Genomic DNA, 14,086 nt, shown 5'->3' with positions numbered 1-14,086 from the left:
TCATAGTGACGCAGCCCTTCTCCAATTGGACTTAGATGCGCTGTCAAGTTGGTCTGTCGATAATAAATTATTTTTTAGCATTCAAAAATGCTGTGTTCTCAATGTGACAAGATCTTCAAATCGCTTGATTCATCCATATCGCCTAAGTGGTGTTGAATTAAAGTTTGTAGATGAATATTGTGATTTGGGGGTCTTGTTCTCGAATAATTTTCAATTTAAACGACACATAGACAATATTTGTTTGCGTGCAACAAAAATGCTGGGATTCTTACTAAGAGTTAGCAAACCTTTCCAGAGTACGTTGGTGCTTAAAATTCTTTATGAATCTTTAGTACGTAGTATTCTAGAATTTTCTTCTATTATATGGAATCCTACCCATATAACTCATTCATTGAAGATTGAGAGAATCCAAAAACGGTTTCTCAGATATCTTTATTTGAAACAGTATGGTTATTATCCTTGGCTATATCCTAGTGCATTCCTATTAGGGGCGTTAGGTTTCAACTCATTGGAGTCTCGTCGGAATATGTTACTGGGAAGACACTTTTTTAAGCTGTTGAATGGGATAATACACAATCCTCAGGTTCTAAAGGAATTTAGGTTTAATGCACCTTGTAAATTCAGGGACTTGACAAATCGTGATTTGTTTGTTCCTCCTGTGGCTCGCACAAATATGTTGTCAACGGCTCCTATATCTAGAGCGATATATCTGCTTAACAGGATTTCTGGTGAAATTGACCTCTTCAATATAAAATATACTAATCTGGTTGAGTGGTTGTTGAGGAATGCCAGTGGTTGATTTTGCCTATTATAAATATTAATGATTTTTATTACTTTATCTATGTTTTTTCTTTTTTTTATGATTTTATGATTTTAATGATGTTGTGTTAATATTGTTATTATTATAAATTATTATTACTGTTATCATGTTATTATTACTGAATGACCGGCCACAGCGACGCGTTGGAGATCTCTGTAATGTCACTGTGGCTAATATGTTAAATAAATAAATAAAAAATTAAAAAAATATCGTTGTAATTCAAAACATTGTTGTAATTCAAAACATCAACGATGATCTAATTTTAGCTCAATCTCGCTCGTTAGCTTAATTTTGATATTTAATTTCAATTTTTTTATTTCATTTTTATTTCGATATTTTGTACGCTACTGGTTTTAAAAGTTGGCCCAAAATCTTCGTTGGTTAAATATTTCCGAAGGGGGAAACACAGTAGTGTATCGTGACGACTTATAAGAAACAATAACAAGGCTTTTTTCGCTCGTAATTATAATATTTCTCTGGTTGTAATGCGTTTTGTCGTAATTCAAAACATTGTTGTAATTCAAAACATCAACGATGATCTAATTTTAGCTCAATCTCGCTCGTTAGCTTAATTTTGATATTTAATTTCAATTTTTTTATTTAATTTTTATTTCGATATTTTGTACGCTACTGGTTTTAAAAGTTGGCCCAAAATCGTCGTTGGTTTGGTGCGTACGGACCATTATACGAAGTATTGTGGTATCGCATGTCGCAGCCCGATCGAGCTCTCCGCATTTGTTCGTTATTATACATTTTCCATCGAACGTGTCCCAGACAAGGAATGAACGAATGACGACCGTCATTTTACCGATCAATCAAATTGTTGTCTTCGTAATGGACGGTTGAACTTTGCGCCGGCTGTTTGACTTTGCGTTCGCAATTATTTTATTAGGCAGATTGCCCGTGTGTTTCGCTATTCGCGATCGTTCGTTTGCGTTTTGCATGTCGTTTTGATTGCTAGTACATATGTACATATGTCGTGTGTGGGTATATTTAAGTTGTTGGCAAACGATGCGATCGCTCTTCCTATATTTACTAGGAAAATATGCCGTTTTGGTAGTCGCCTTCGTCTGGAAGTTACGATCGTCGCCTACGCGTTTGCGAATGCCAGAATTCGGTGTCTTGAATTAATGGAACGCGACTAATATGACAGAATGGGGTTCGGGATTTGGAGTATATTTAGGAAAACATCACATGCCGGATGATTCACTGTCCCTGTTTGGGTAAGGTCATTGCGCGAAAACAAAGTCATTTGAGTATTAATGCACAATTTGATTTCATATAATTTTCGTAGATTTTTGGGTACCGAACTGCTTATGTATCTGATAGTTCTAAATCTAAATATCCAAGATTTGATGGAAATGTTCTAAATCTAAATATTTACCACTTTGATATACCAAATGGGTACGTGCAGGCTCGAGACTAGAGAATAACTGGCGCTAATGCCGCTTATCTTTCATGTCTGCCGAAGACTTATGGGGTTCTCATTTTAAATTATTTGGTCTTTTAGTTTCTTTTGTCGATTTATCCTTTTCGCAGACATGTTAAAATGTTCCAAAAAATCCCTCCCAATCTTATGATAGCATATATAATTTTAATTTCACTGGGGAAATTGTTTGGCAATTGGATTTTTATAAGAATTGTTAATGGGGTTTTGAGCTTTTTTCATAGAATGCGCGCTGAGACTAAAATAAGATAATATTATAAATACCAACAAGAGAAATTTTAAAACAGGCGATGAATGCTGGATTAGTCACTTTTGAAATATATACTTATTAATATATTTTATTTATTTTTATTTCAAAGAACATGAACCTTAACATATCGCTCCAAAGCGACCAGCGAAAGTGGTTGCCAATTTTACAGGAATCGTTTCAATGAGAATTAGAAAAATTGGCAAATTCTGATAAGAAACGATCGACCTGGAGTCACCAACTAACGTCTGACCAGCAGCGGGACTCTAGTGGGGCTCGAACCCGTGACCACTCTGCTCGAAAGTATAATATGCTAACCACTAGTCCACGCCGCTGGTTATATATCGCGAACAGAATATAAGAACAATTGAAAGCTTTTAAAAATAATCAGTATAATGCTAACAACTGAGGCGTCACGGGTTCGAACTCTAGTCCAGTGTTGCTGGCCAGACTTTGGATGTACACATGTGCATAGTCGATGGTTTCCTATTAAAGTTTGCCAAATTATCTGATTTCATTATTGAAACGGTTCCTCCATCCAATTGTAAAAATCCAATATGATTTCAAAATTTATAATCTATTAATGTATGTATGTACAAGTTTAATACCATAGATGTCGCTCAGGGGCATACCTACCAAATTGGCAACCAACGCTCATTTGTCACCATTATTTTAATTTAATTTTAGGCGGATATCATTCTCGCACTGAACGTTGAGCGCGGCGCGTACTGCATCCCCCCCCCTCTCTCTCTCGCGTCTGTGAGGCACCTGTACAAGATGCTTCCCGTGGAAACCTTTATGTTTGTTGATATTGATCATTTGATTTTATTTCGAAATTACACAATTCGAACTATATATGTTTTATTGAGAACTATATACTCGTATAATATGAAGACCCTGCATTCAGTATATTTGGAGAAATTTAATAAAATATAAGCCCTGGTCACTCGCTATCCATCACATAACAGTGCGGCAAGTTTTCAGAGCTTCATACCATTTAGTACACTCGTCATTATGTAAATATTATATGTATGTTGAAAATTATACGTTCTCTCCCTAACCACCCTTTTACCGTACAAAGCCCGCTCTTCCTTATATTGTAGACATCGATCATGCAAATGCATATTGCAATGCGCTTGATGCTTCATTCGACACGTTTTTGTGTTTAATTTTAGGTATAAAACGAGCTTAACTTAATCCTGAAATATCATTCAACGTCACGCGCTCAAACGTTCTGTCGAAAATGTACGGGAAAAGCCGGAAAAATGTTGCACGTACACGATAAATTCAGTTTGATCCGGAATCTTTATCTGAAATTTACACGTTCTAGATGTTTTTACTTTTTCATTTTTATCGTCTACATCAAGGATGTACCCACCACTATTGCCGTATAAAACCCACAAAAAACATCAGCATTGCGACAAAATCGGCTTACTTTCAAGCGTACGCCAGATGCATAGTATAGTGAAATCTCCAGTTTCCACTGGGCACATGTATAATCCTCAGTTTTTAAACGGGTCACAGTATACAACAATAGCTACATATAATCGATTTTCCATCAACGTAGACAACGTGCAATTCTCCCGTCGGTCGGGCTTTCGATTCGAATTTAAAACTTTGACCTTTTGAGGTTTCTGTTTAGCTGCCGGTCGGTAATTGGCTTACTTTGGCGAGCTTCGCAAAGCGCACCTCTCAAGAGTGTGTAATAATTTTAACATTTAGATACACGTGCTCGGCGTTGCTCGTGTGTGATTGATGGCGTTGTAATTGGAGCTGTTATTAAAACGCGGCCGTTATTATCGTAACGAGTTGTTTATTCTTCCCAGTAATAAAATTAGCATACCAGATTAGCTGTCATTTTCTTTCTCCGTGCTGTGTATATCAGTGGTTCGTCACTTTTATTTCGTTTTATGTATCTTTGTTGCAGTGGTGTTATGTCGGGTTGACATGATACGAGTAAATCCAGACCGAGTCGCTCGGACGAGTCACTTGGATGTTACTCGTAACGTGAAAACGTTTAAGTAATGTCCGAGTGACCAAATTAGCGGACTCGTTCCGAGTACGATCGTATCTTGTCAACTCGGTATTAGTTATTTTGTCTCGCGAAGGCTACCAATAGCATTGGGCAGTATTCAAATAAATGTGTGTAGATTGAGACTGGTAGTGTCTAATAGATACTTGTAAAAACTTATGGTAAATTTATTTTTTGGAGATAACACTCAACACGAAAAAATATAGATAAAGTAAAAACGCAAATACGATTTCGTGATATTAATATTAATATGATATAATATACGAATCTCATTTTTTTTTAAATTTATATTTGCCACTGATGCCGTTACGGGTTGCTCATGAGCGACTCCAATGGTATTAAAATTGTACACATATAATATAAATTTAAAATCATATTCAAATAGTGGTGACTTAGATGGTTTTTCCAATTTGATTAGGAACCGTTTCATCGATGAAATCAAATAAATTGGCAAACGCTGATAGGAATCGATCGACTTGGAGTCACAAATATTCATATCTGACCAGCAGCATTACAATGAAATATTTCCAAATTAATTATTTTTAATCAAGGTTCACCTAGGACTTGAACCTGGGAACCTCTTGGTGGCTAGCATTAACTTAGCCACCGAGCTATACTGCTAGCTTAAATATGTGTACATATGTATGTATTTTTAAAAACATGTACATACATATAAATAAATGCGCTGCAAATTTTATTTTTTGTAGTATTACCGTACTTTTTTATTTAAAAGAATCTATGTATATTTGTTTTAAATTTTTGTGTTGTGTTTTAAAGTTGTGTAAAAATACGCATACAATTTGAAACTAATTTTAAGGTAATCTTCTAAGATCTTTTTTTTTAATTTAGCCAATTTTTGGAACCTTCGACGAAAGTATTTTTCTCATCCGAGTTCACAAACCCTCTGAAATATTTTATATTCGCTGACTTTCAAATTGGTTCATGGACCATCGTTAAGTAATCTCTGTTCTTAATTCTAATGCCTTGCCTTCTCTCGAGAGGAAAGGGGGAAAATATCGAATTAAGCGGTTACACCCTGGTTGAGCGACATGTTTATTCATGAATAATTTATAGGATGCTGCCAACATTCGTTCCAAGGTTATTATTCTCTTCTAGTATTGAAAAGTTCACTTGGTTTCCCCCCCACCCCGCCTTTATTTTATGTCGTCATTGAAATGGATGTGGCTATTGAATACGTGACTTGCATTTTTTAAAACTTTGATATGTAAATAAGGTTGCATATTTTACTTCCTTATGCATCATTTTTTACCTGTCAATATGTACATACATATGTACATTTGCTTTAAACCTTTAAGTGTGTATGAGAATTCAGATCGTCTCAGATTCATACAATTGTATACGTCTCATTGTCTCCAACTTTGATTCTGTATTTGTCATGCTTTGTTTTTCCAATGAAATCCATTTTGCGATTCAAATACATTGAAATTATACATAATAAGTGACACGTGAGGTGTTTTTTCTACAAAATTTGGACGTTTGCGTGTTTGGTACTCTGTTTATTTGTCTAAGTTGTTTTTTAATATGTCTCACATACATACATAGGTCTTAAATGTAATTCAAATGTAAAAAAAACTTTTATATATATATATATATATATATATATATATATATATATATATATATATATATATATATATATATATATATATATATATATGTTTCTCTATATACATATGTATGTATGTACATATATACAGATACTTGCTGGCGCTAAATTACTGTATGTTGCGTCATCCGTAATGTTTTTACCTTTCATGGTTGCCACTTAACTTTCCTCAGTTTTTCCTCTGCGTAGATTTTCTCTCAAATATCGCTACGAAAAAGGTCTATTACGCGTCACTTTTAGATTCGCAATAATCCCAAGCGATAAACCATCATTGAGGCAAACGATTTAAATTGTACTAGCCACCACTTTTCATCTTTTTTTCAGTCGGATTTTGAATCCACGGTAAATGGACCAAAGAGTTATGTTGCATGCATCCGTAGACAATCAGTTTCAAGCGTGATTTTTTAAAATAAATTTGTTTTCTATCTATTCCAAAACATTACAAATAATGTTTAACAATATTTAAAAATACTGGTGGCCTATTATTCTGTTTTTCGAGATTTTGGACATATTGGTTTAAAATAATGTTAACAATTTGTGAATTAAGTCAAACAGGAATAGTTTTTTTGAAACGTTAATAAAATGTCATGTTAATAAAAATGGGTGTAACCCGTATAAATGAATACATATGATCCTCAAATAGCCGTGTCCGGAAATTTCATCGCACGACTATTTCGTCGTGGTGGCTTTTTATCGCGGGGACAACTTTCATGCAAATATTTTTTATCCACAATATTAATATTTAATTTTTATATTGACCGTACTTTTTGAAATATTTATAGAAACTGCTATTTAAATATTTGGATTTGAATCCAAATATTTGTATAACGGCAATGATTGTTTGAATCATACATATGTATGTAGTAACTTTTTTTTAATAAAATTAATTGAAAACTTTCTTGCTTTCTTTCATCAATAAAACAATAAATTATATATTTTGTTCAAAAATTTTTATTGCCGTATAGTATAATTAGAAATGTAATTGCATGAAATCTGTCGACAAGTTTTCCCTGCGATGAAATGTCCTAGAATCAAAATAGATTTTGTTAGGCCCGGTATGCACTTGCGATTTTCTGTCGCGCGATCACCTAGTCGAAAAAATAGAACATAGGCCCTATACGCACTTGCGATTTTATATCGCGCGATCTTTTTATTGCGCGACAGAAACCATAATAAAAAGTGGCTGTGATTATTTGGTCGCATAACCCGTTGAATGCTGACCAACGCCGATCGGCGCTTTGCCACCAAGTCCATAGTCATGAAAAACATATTTTGAGCATGTTCAATGTAAACAAGAATATTACCCGCCAAGCATTGAAAAAAATGCATTGAACATGGGTCGTGTAATCCGTGTCATTCATTTTATAAATACTGGTTTACACCGGAATTTCTGAATTTATAGCCATAACAGACACAGGGCCTTACGACCTAGGTCGCAAGAACGTATGGGGCCTTACATAACCCTTTGAGTGTTGGCGTCTTTTCTGTTGAGAGCCCGCCACGCTGAAATTTTTCGCCAACATTTCCAACTAGAATTATTTAGAAATCCAATAGAAAGCAGGTATACAATTTTTAACTAATCCAAAAAACCCCAATATAACTACCGCCGAGGATTTCGAGTTCTGTAAAGGTGCGCGTAGACTCTCTAATATGTACATATATCTTGCACCAATATAAAATAAACAAAAGAAGTTTATTAATGAATGTATTTTTCCAAAACTAGTTTCATCTTATTCATTGTTGTTAAAATGTAATGCTCACAATCTAAATGCCAAGCCACAATCTAAAATACTCAGCATACTGGATTTCCATCGAGAAATTTTGCTATGGTTATACATATATTCGGAAATTCTGGTGTAAACCAATCTTTATAAACATTGACACGGATTACACGACCCATGTTTAATGCATTTTTTTCAATGCATCCTGGAAAGGCTTAGCGGGTAGTATTCTGTTTATTTTTTACATACTCAAAATACAACGCCTATCGGCGTATTTCAGGCTCATGGACTTGTTGACAAAACGCCGATCGGCGTTGTTCAGAATTCAAAGGGATAAACGAAGTCGATAGATTTGTCATCCGTGGGGTATGTAGCTATGACAAATTAGGGTCTACCTCACGGCACCGAAAGTGAAAATGTCGAAAAAGCAAATATCGGAATGTAAAGATCGAAAATCGAAAGATCTCAAGTCGAAAGATAAAAAAAGGGTGCATGGTAAACGGTACTATTTACAGTCCCTGTCCAAGAAATTACGGACACCTTGCAAAAATCACGAATTCTGCATTTACTATTATATTAAAAAAAAAAAATGTATTTTTGTTGTAACACGGTTTATTTACAAAATAAATACATATAATAAAATACAACAAAACAATAAAATAATTAATACTTGCACTTACAATAAAAATTCAAAATGCAAAATTTGCAAAATCAAATGAAAAAATCAAATTTGCAAAAGAAAAAATCACGGTGTTGTTGAGGAGATAATTAAAAATTTCTACAGAAACGCACATCTTCAATGATCGAATTTCAGGAGCAAACTGTTGTTCCACATTTCAATTTTGTTTCACATTCTTTTGAATAACAGTACTACACAAAATCTTTTTTGTGTGAATAGGGTAGGTAATAAAGAGGCGCATACAAAATGAACCCAAAAGGGGCTGCAGTTAGTAGTTTCTGACCGTTTCTATTGCGCGCAAAAGTTTAAAACGGGTGTCCGTAATTTCTTGGACAGGGACTGTATATATAATGATCCTTTAATGATCCTTATGTACTAAAATTACTTTATTTTTCCTTTGTAAGGTCTCACCTTGAATTTGCCTCAATTATCTGGTCACCTTTTTAATTATCCCATATTAATTGTATTGAGAAAGTTCAACTTAAATTTATTAAATCCTTACGCTACCTTTTTCCTACCTATACCCATTCTACTGTTTCCGACATTTTAAAAATCCTTTCTTTTAACAATCTTTCTGTCAGGCGACGACATACTGATGCTATATTCTTCTTTAAGCTCATAAATGGTTTCCTTGATTGTTCTGATTTACTGAATAAGGTTAATTTCAGAATCCCAGTTCGATACTCTAGACGCGTTGCACACTTTTCACTTGATCCTTTCAATACTAATTCCCAAAAATATTTTTATCTGCAGCGCGTTTATCGTATGTTTAACGGAGAGCTGAATGAGGTTGATCTGTTTGGTATTTCCCTACATCAATTCAGGTCTAACATCAAGAGAATCTTGACCGATTGATTCATTTTTTCTCCTATTCTATTTTTCCATTATTTCCATTATTTTTATACTATAGTTTAGTTATGTAATGTGCTATTTAATCATATTATAGCTTTCATTCTTTTCCTTTTCATTTGTTTATTTTGTATTTACCTTTTTCATTTGTTTTATATTTGTAAATTTCAATTTCTTCTTATATTCTATCTTATAACCTTTTCCAAATATTTTAATACTATAGTTTAATTATGCAATGTACTACATATTTTGTCATGCCTTTATTCTTTAATTTTTAATTTGTTTTCCTTATATTTATCTTTTTCATTTTTGTAAAAATCTATTATTGGACTCGGATGTTACATATATTATTTATTTACTTTTTGTTTTTTTTTATACCTATCTCTGTACATCCGTCTGTTGATATTTCAATTAATAAAATAAAATAAAATAAAATAAAAATATAATATATATCAGTGGCATGCGGTGAAATTATCTCTCTTTTTGTCATACAGCCTTGTTTAATGTGCGCGCGCAAGAGGAAAAACCTGTTCCTCTTGTTCCTGTTGTATCCTGCTCGCGCAAATTAAGTGAGGATGTACGACTGGGGGAGAGAGACTTTTACCGCACGTCACTGATATATATGTATATATATGTAGTATATACTAACTATTTTTCATATGTATGCATGGTAAACGAACATTTTCGACTCTTTCACGGTCACCCGAAAAAATTAATGTAGCCAGAGATTCTATGAGAGACTCGTCTGTCTCTGCATATATGTACGTATGTACATAGTTTTGGAACATGTGTTCAGAAACGGAAGCTCACGGCTGCTCCCGGCACACACGAACCCAACAAACTTAACCTTGATCTTATTACCCATTATTTTGTATGTGTGTGTGTGTGTGTGTGTATTTTGACTAAATGTTTGTTGTAATTGAATTGTTACAGAAGGCGCGCGGTGCCATGAGGGGGCGCTGCTGCTAACGCCCTAGTCCTCACCCCCCATGCTAACGTACCGACTGGTCTCCACCCATTTCTTGAAGCAGCCGTAGACGACGATCACCATGTGTCGTGAGTGGGACATGCCCCCCAGGGAGGCCCCTAACCTCACCTAAGCAGCCTCAGGCGCCTGGACGAGGCACCTCCACACCACCTCACATCCATCCAACGTACCCAACAACAGCAACAACACCACATCTCCACCCCACGTATTCTACAACGCCAAAAAACAGTCTGGACGCGAGACACGTCCACATAGACTACTTACTGTACACACAAAGATATACACATACGTGGGACTGTTTTTATTTTCTCTCAATTTTGGCAAGTTGTGTATTAGCAAGAAACTGGAATAAAGTAACACAGAAATAGCGCGCGCACGCTCGCTCAGTTGTTTACGCTGTCTCGCGTTGTTTGGCCGTTGGTCATCATCATCATCATCATCGTCAATATAATAATATAATCGCAGCATCTTTTACGTAACAACGACGACAGACACACCTGCTGTTTCGAAGGACGTTCGTTCCGGTGTGTTTTGTTCAGTATTGTTTTTTTTTTGCTGTCGATTCAAATTGTGTCGAGATTTTCACCAGTGGGACTTTTACTCGTACGTGTCGCAGCTGATGTATGTTCGGATGTGATGTTTGCGGAGATCATCGGCGGTCAATAGTGGGTCCCCCCAGCATCTCTTCAGCTGGTTATCGCTGCTTTAGGTAGTAGCTTTATCAGTTGTCAGGTGTCTTCGGCTACGCCACAACCATTGCTCACTTGCTGCAGTCGATCGTCGGCGCCGCCAGATATTGCATCGTAAGTATCTTTGCTCTTGCTTTTTCCTTGTTTTTTTATTGCTAAAACCTGTTGGGATTTTTTTCACTGTCTTAAAAGTATCGACAGTTTGGTTTTGTATTAGTTCTGATGTAATAATGTGTGAGAATAAGGGGTTCGTTAATAGAAATAATAGATTTGTTTTGACTGTGTAAGATAGTACTAATCCTGCTACTCGAATAAATATGTATCTAAATGTTAGATAATAGAATATTTTGATATATGTAAATATAAAATGAAAATTTTTCATTTTATTGTTCATTTCAAATGAAAAATTTTGCCTAAAGTTCGATTTCAGCCTATTGAGGTTTATATACGTAATATACAAAAACCAATTGAAAAAGCGTTTCGTATATATAAATATAATAATAGTTTTTCAATACAATACAATGGCGGTTTCAATACAGTGGTTATTATATTTATATAATATTTTTACAAATAGTACTTTCTGTCTAAAATGTCGATCATTTATATAATAGATTGAATACAAGAATTTTCATATAAAAAAATATTTTTTTCGTATATACATACATATGTATGTAGGTACATAGATATGTAATATAATAGTTTTGGGTTTCGTCGTAATAAATTCATTATTTGTATTTCAATTTATATTTAGGCGACATTGTTCTCTTTCTTCGAAAAGGTTACGTATGTATGTATATTATATATTTTTTTATTTCTATAGTTATCAATGATAGTAATATAATATCATAGTTAATTGCCCCTCGCAAAATATTTGATCTTTAACTGTACGCCAGCAGTTTTTAAAATACATATTTGAACATATACATATAATAAAAACACTTCCGGTTGACTGGTGTTCATCAAATTTTATATATAGCTTGGTATTGAGCTTAAACTTCTGGATATGAAATTTTATTTATCAATGAAAAAAAAAATACCTCGATTCTCTAGAGTAAAAGTACAACTTCCGGTTGAGGTAAAAATATAAGGTATTTAAATAAATTCAAATCTGATCCGTTGGGTGGTTTGGGAAATGATTGAATTCAAACTTAATAAAAAATTATTTGACATACATATTTCGAGGCTCCCAGAGGTTTGGTGTGACTTTGCATGCATATGCGTGACACTTATCATGAAAAAGCGGCAGACCTGATCAAATTTTGTTAAAAGGATCGTAAAACCATTTTTAAACGTTAAATATTGTACGTTTCGGAAGAAAATCAAAGCGACTCGTCCGTGAGACTCTGGCGTACAAGGCGAGACAGTGCGTGACTCACGGGTGAGTCGCTGGCGTACAAAGAGTTAAAGATCGATAATAGTGGTACGTTCTCTGACGAACTGTTAAAATTTTAAAGAACTGTTTTTAAAAGAAGATCGGATGAGATCATAAGTGTATATGCGGTTTTGAAGAATAGGGGATATGATAGGTAAAATACGAAGACAGAATACTTCGAATTGAAATTATACCAAACTCATGCGTATACTTAACTTAAATATTAACATTTACTTGTTTACTTAAATGACTGTGAGGAAATTAAGAACAACCAATACGCTTGGTGAATAACTTTATATTCTGAGAATTTTCAGCGCGTGTAATTCGAATTTCAGAATATAAATTAGACATTTTATTACCCATCCGGCCGTGAATTTGGATATCAACGTTCCGTATTCGACTTTTAAATAATACGAGTTTACCTAAACATTGACGCAAAACCGAGTGCAAAGAATATGCTAAAATTTATCTTGTTTTCATACAAAATGTATGTATAACTAGGAAGTTTTCCTTTGGGACACTTTTTGTGTTTTTCTCCAAACCATCTGTTCGTTTCTGCCGTGCAAAATATCTGCACGTATGGGTTACAGTAGCATCTAAATATATGAGATTTTTTTTATAAATATATATCTGAATAGTTTGTTTTGCTTGTCGGTGTGTCAAAACGCTGAAAGGTGTCCGATTTTGCATATTTAACAGCCGTTGGACAAGTGTTCGTCGACGGATGACGCTTTTTTGTGCATAAACGAATGCAATGCGAGACACTCCTTTTCAAATTTTAATTACAATTTGTGTGTTTAAAAAAGTAAATATAACACACCATTGTTTTTGTTGGTGTAAAGAAAAGAATGGAGACGTTTGCTCTTCACGCAATTTTCAAGGGTAATTTACTTAATCAGATTTCTCACGTATCTGTATGTATTGCTTGCACCGTTTAATTGCTTTATCTTATACTAGTGTTTCAATATTTTATGTATACATAATGCTTAGATTTATATGTATTAACTTAAAATCATAACTAGTATTGCTCGGGTCAATTTTAGAATAGGTGCGAATCAGTGGCGTGCCGTCATTGGACTGCATGGGTCCACTCTACGGCATAAATTCCGAAAAATTAACTCGAAAAAAATTAACTCGTCGTCAAAATGTTCCCTTGAAATGACTGAGTGGGTAGACGTTTTCGTCGGTCCTTTATTACGAATTCATTTTTCGGGTCTTCATCAACTTGGAGTTTTTGCCCTAGGGGCCACCGGAACTACACAGAGGGACTAGGATATTCCCCTAAAATCTTTTACCTAAACAATTAAATTAAAATAAGTTCAAATCGTTCAAATAAAAAGTCCATATTGATATTGTTCACTCGCATTAGTGAAGTTTAGAAACGGGAATCGGCCCTACCTGAGGTAGTGGTAGTTTATTGTTATGGTATGGTCTGTCGCGTCATTTGCTTGCACGGCTTCGCACGCACCTCTGTTCCCTTCTCGCTACTGGCAAATTGTTTTTTTTTTATTAATTAAAATAACACATGTATTTACTCAGAACTTCTTGAGTACAAAAATGGCAAGGGGAAATTATAATTATCTAAAGGGCGGTGTTCGGAGGATGGTTTTATGCA

At 34.5% G+C, this 14,086-nt stretch overlaps 1 protein-coding gene across 2 annotated transcripts in view; it reads left to right on the top strand.

Moving 5' to 3' along the window:
• LOC143914895 (protein FAM13A) overlaps positions 1-14,086 on the top strand; it is a 51,574-nt gene that overhangs the window by 22,677 nt on the left and 14,811 nt on the right. For both annotated transcript variants that reach the window (XM_077435291.1, XM_077435295.1), the window contains exon 2: positions 10,356-11,213. The gene's annotated coding sequence lies outside the window, so the exon portion shown is untranslated. The remainder of the gene's footprint in view (positions 1-10,355; positions 11,214-14,086) is intronic.

This window comes from Arctopsyche grandis, chromosome 7 (genome assembly GCF_051622035.1).
Source record: "Arctopsyche grandis isolate Sample6627 chromosome 7, ASM5162203v2, whole genome shotgun sequence".
NCBI classification, from domain to species: Eukaryota; Metazoa; Arthropoda; class Insecta; order Trichoptera; family Hydropsychidae; genus Arctopsyche; species Arctopsyche grandis.
The sequence above is the reverse complement of the archived record's forward strand: the minus strand, read 5'-3'. Positions and strand labels throughout refer to the sequence as shown.